Raw genomic sequence first — 5,759 nt, forward strand, 5'->3', positions numbered from 1 at the left:
CCCGGTGCCCCGGCCCTGCAGGCCCGACGGGCAGCGGCTGCCGCAGCTGAACTTGCCGGCCGCGGTGTCTGGGAGCCAGTGCGGGGTGACTCTGCGATCCACTCCCGGGGTGACCACAGCTGGCAGGAGACAGGCAGAAGGGAATGCCTCTCCTGAAAGCTCTGCCATCAGAGCTGGAAAGCACCTGGCTCTGGTCTCCCTCGTCTTGTCCAGCCCCACTTCCATGCCCACCGGCCCCGGCTTTGCTTGCCTCTGAACTGCCCCTCCAAGCCCATTGGAAGGAACGGAGCCCTTGCTGGGGGGGCACAGGCTAGAAGTGGAGTTAGGGGGCTGTCATGTCACACTGTCAGTTCCAGCTCCTGCTTTCCACTGGGGTCTCCAGGGCTCCTGAGGGGGTCTTTGGGAGCTCTTCCCACCTTGCTGCCATGATATCTTCTCAAGGACTGCGAGAGACCCTTTCCCTTGCACCCCTGCCACATTTTCCTGACTGTTCAGCATGTAAACTGGGCCGCACCTGGGTGTGGGCGACAGGGAATTCTGAAATAAGACCAGGGGCCTGGTCCACTGCCTGATCTGTAAGATATGGGGAATGTGAGGCAACCAGAGTGTCAGAGAAAGCCTTGAGTGCTCTCAGCCTGGAGTGCTCAGAACTAAACCTGCGGCACGCAGGAGTACTGAGCAACAGCACCTTGTGGCACCCAGCCGGCACCTGCTGACGGAGCCAGGGTTAGGCTCTGGCCTATGGCACTGTCATCCTGAGAGAAGGATCAACTGAAAGACCAGAAAGACCTGGCTGCATGAAAGCAGCATCTTTGCTCTACAATCACACCTTCCTCCTCCTCCCTACTGTGTGACAATCTCCTGCCTTCTGTTGCTGGCTAGTACCTTGTTAGACCTTGCTGGAGGTAAGCCACCCACTGCTGTCATTATTCATGACAAACCCGGCCCCGTCAGCCCAAGGTTCATTTAATGGAAAGCCAGAGGTTTGGGGCCATGGCCTTGTGCAACTAGGAAGAGTGTTTGAACTCTGGAAAAGTAAACGCAATCAATTATTACAGTCACCCACTTCTTGGCCTTATTCTGGAATAACGAAAATACAATGGCACCAAACAGGTATTGCAGCCCTTGAAAAGGAGAGTCCTACTGATAGTATTTTTTCAGGTCAACTGTAAAAAGCTGCTTGCCTGGCTAGTTTTAACCACATTTGTTTGGCAAGATTTTGTTCTAATCAGATGCAGGGATGTGGTGTGGCTTCTTCTAAAAGAGAGTCTCAGGATCCCTTTTCATGTCCCCATGGTTAAGAAGCCACAGAGACCGTTCCCCTAGCCAAGGAAGGCTCCACACATTTCACTGGGACCTTCTCAGTGCCATGCCCCAGACTTGTGAGGAGCCAGATGGATCTTTGGGGGTTAAATATGAGCCTACTTCCATCTGCATCCAAACCACAAGTCAGAGAAATCACCGAGTCCAGTGCAGGTGTGTGAGGTGTGGTTATGAGATTCATAAGTATCTCTTACCCCCAGAAGCCCAAACTGTGCTGCAGAGACAACTAGGGGGCTTTGGAAAGGCAGGGAAAAGGTGCAAGTGCCCATCCTTTAGGATGTCCACATCTCACATCTCCCCTATTTGTTAAAGGAGAGTCTGGGACTTTAGGTGTTTTTAAGTCCCCATTAATTTCAGCCCCACCAACTCCAAGTTATGAATGGACCGTCCATCCGCCCCCCCACTTCCTGCAGCTTTCTACTCATGCCATATCTGTAACAGCCACAGGAGTTTTTCTTAACCATAACCCTGATAGTTCTCACAGGCCCATTCTACTTCCTCCTTTGCTCATTTTTTCCCTGCAAAGCATAACAAATACAATATGTGCCTGGTGTCCACTCCCTTTTCCATGGTCAGGGCTGTGGGCATGTTTTTTATTTTTTAACTACATATCCCAGGCCAGCCCCTGGGGAAGCCAGGCTGGTTTATTCTTTTCCCTTGGGTTCTTCTCCTCAGAGGAAATATCTGTTGCTCTTTAGTCAGTGGTTGGTTCATGTTTCCATAGACTTCAATCACACTCTCATCTACTACACGTGAGTCTGTGATGGGGTTAGACTCAATGCACAGGTCAGCCCCTGGGAATCTCTGAAGGAGAGCACAGGCCATGCTGGCAGTACGGATGGGCCTTTGTGTGCCTCTGAACCACCTGAGATATTGGTATTCTCCATCCCCCATTTATACAGTATGTTGACTAGCCAGGCTGTGCAGTTCATGTGTAGGGCATCAAAGCTTCTCATTTTAAATTTTGCTTCCTGGAAGCAGAGGGAAGCACCCACATTCAAACCTTTTTTGATCAAAAAATGCCTGCTGAATGGGATGATCTAGGTACGTTAGGTATAGCAACACCTGCAAAACTTAAAATGGAGAAATAACCATTCCAGTTACCAAACCCAAGGAAATGAATAACTCATCCTCATCTCCACAGATACAGTTTGGGAAAATGGCCTGCACCCAGCCCACACTGTAATCCTTGGCACAAAGTTGCTGCAAAGCCCATTTAGCTGCTAGCAGGCAATTCCTTGGTGATCTACCTGGCTCTGGGCTGTCACTTCCTGCCATCTTCTCCTGATGTAAGGAAAAGCTTATTTACCTTTGTGCTCTGGCGATTCCTAGTTCTTTGAATGATCCACCTGGAGCTTCTGGAGGTGGACATGAATTGGAGAAGTTGGAAGGCTGTTCTAACTCAAATCAGAGGCTTTGAGGTCCTCCAAGGGGACATGCAAGTGGGGTAGAGTCACCTTTTCTGCCTCTCCATACTGTGGTCTGTAAGTAGAGCAGTTTGGTTGGGACTGAGGACAGTTTGTGAAGTGGAGAATGGGCCTAGAGACAAAGACCCTTCACCAAAAACCTGCCACCAGTTTGTTCTCAGCATTATCCTGTGGTATTTTTTTCCCCTGAAAGGCAGACTACTCTTGGTGCTTTAGGACTTCATAGAGGTAACATCTGTCACATTTGTGTGGCAGCTAACAACTAAGGCTTTATCCCAGGTGATTTATCATTAGCCACTGTGACATTTCCTCTGTTTTCTTGATTGAGGGATACTTGTGGAATCCCCAGCTATGTCGGGAGCCTTTCATATTCCCTTGGATCAGGGCTGTCCAAATAGCAGCCTGCGGCTACATGCTGCTTGTAAGTGGTTAAATCACAGGATCCCTCACAGGACTCTCCATGCTCCTACCCACATAGAACAAGAGCTTTGCTTCCAGAGGAAGCCATCTGTTGCAGGAAGAGGTGTTGGTGTGGCCAGGAACCAGAGGATTAACCTTCTTGTCTCCTCCCCTTACTGCCAAATTTCAGCTTTTCAGTGGCTGCTCTGCATACACTTGGGTGGTTCTAATCCCCACAGGAGCAGCTTGCCCTACAAACTTTGCAACAGTTATGCCTCTGCCCTAAAGCACTTGCTCCCTCATCCTGGGACACTCTCCCCTGACAGGGACACCTGCTTCCATCCCTTTCCCAGCCAGCTTCTCCTTTTCTGGCTGGGTAGTGCCACAAGAACCCCAGGCTGCCCTGCATTCCTCCAGAGGCAAGGACCCACTGCCCTGAAGCTCCCCATGGATCATAAGTTGAGTGTCACTACCTTAGAACATGGGATTTGGGACCTGGCCCGACATCATTCCACAGTCCAGAAATGCTTAGATCAGTGCTGCTCTCAAGGGACCATTGATGTTACTCCTCTCCTTTTGTATTAGTTACAACAGTGAGTGAAATGTCTTCATGTTATTTGGTCCATCTGCAGTGGGAGCTGCATTTTCTACAGGTCATGTCTGCCACTAGCCAAGTCTATTTAGCTGTTTAAGCACTTAACACCCACTGAAATCCAGCGGGAATTAGGTGCCCAAATGGTTTTCAGGATCTGGATCCAAGACACTGCAGGGCTGCAAAGGACAGCAGGAGAGAGGTGAAAGACAATGTAAATACTCAGATTGTTCTGAACAACCTGAAGGAATAGGGACTCCTGGAATAAGGAGAGGTGGCTGGAGCTGTCAGAGCAATAGAACATATAAGGCTACCAGATGTGTTTCAGCCAGTCTGACTGGGACCAGCAAAATAGATGTGTGAAGCCATTAATTTAGCATACTTCTTCATCTGGTTATGTTATAGCTGTGGCTCTTTTATGTCTAAGATGACACAATGCAATTGGTTTATACCGTGCACACAAGACACTTGGGCATCAAATCAGATTCTAGGAACTTTTGAACCAGGTATGATACCCAGGAAGCAAGCTTGATTGCATTGGGCAATGTTATCCATATATTAGTCATTATGGGTAATATAACAAAGGAACAGACTCATTCAAAGATGTCTGAAAGACAAATAATTCTGTCATCTTTTCCACTTTCATTCAAGAAATGAACCCATTTAACCTGTCATGCTCTGGTTTAAAGGAAAATCCTTGGAAGCTGAGAACACTTAAAGAGAGAATGCATCCTAGATTTTCCAAATTACCTTCTGCCAGCAGGGGAAGAATAACACAGCAGCTCTAAAAATGGAAATCACCTGACTAAGTACAGTGTGTCGCAAACATGCTTGTTTCAATATTTGCATTAGCAAAACATTTTTATCTTTCATATTATTACCTTATTCACTGACACAACCCAGCCACATGGACTGCTAGAGAAAGTTTTAAGGGAAGGGTTGCAAAGAAAATCATCAAGAACATCTCTGCAAAGGAAGTTTTCTGTTTAAAATTAAAAAATTACAAATACAAAATATTTTGTAAAAACTACCCAGTCTGAGAGTCCAGGAGCCAGGGGAAGGTTGGTCCAATTCAGTCTTTTCTGAGTCAATTAGTTTTTATCACCATTTTAATACAGAACAAAATTAGGCTTAAGTATTGCACCGTGGCTATTGTTATTCTGAACTACTGTCATCATGAGAATGAAAATATATATTGCATTTAAATGAGATGATATCCACTGTGGCTCTGATCATGACAGGCTAGAAGGAACCACAGCTCTTACAAGAGTTGAGGGCTGCAGGATAAATCCACCTTCTTCATTCATTTCTATACTTTGTGGCATATCAAGGCAGCTCTGCATTGTGATCAGGCACCAAGACAAGATTATGGCAGATAGAGGGTCTAGGTGCACTGGTTCTGACTTTCAACATTTTGCTGTGGAATATGATTGCAAGCGCATTGCTACAAGCTCACCTTAGCATGAAGATGACATTTGGCCTAACATGGTGTTTCTCTTTTTTTGTCAGCCTGGCAACCCCTTATTCACAGTCAAAATTGTTTGCACTCCCTTACTTGTCCTGTAAGTTTAAAAAACTCTGTGATAAGGATGATATCAAGTCTATATAGCATTGTGTAGGGCTGTGCTGCCCAAGTATATTTCCAGGTTGAAAGGCAAGGGCCTTACAAAGGAAGACCATATTTATTTTGCTTTTGGTGGTAATAAAATTGTCAGTGTCTCAGCCAATCTTCTTGGTGGCTTCCATGACCCCAGCCTCTGGCTGAGAAACACTGGCTTGTTGGAGATGGCTCTGTAGCTTAGAGCTTGATACAAAAGAAAGTCACTTCCACAGTTCTTGAGATATAGAAGCAGCACAGGTATCCTGGGTTAAAGAGAAAATCTCCGTCTTGCTGCCATTAGATACTGAATTAGGCTTCTGCACTGGTCACTTAACAGTCCTGCCACTCTGGCCTTTGGGTCCCAAGGACCATGGCAAGGGTGGGACCCTAGTGAGCATATCCAGAGAGTTCCCCAAAG

This window comes from Gavialis gangeticus, unplaced genomic scaffold (assembly GCF_001723915.1).
Source record: "Gavialis gangeticus isolate Ggan-Ray unplaced genomic scaffold, GavGan_comp1, whole genome shotgun sequence".
NCBI lineage: Eukaryota > Metazoa > Chordata > Crocodylia > Gavialidae > Gavialis > Gavialis gangeticus.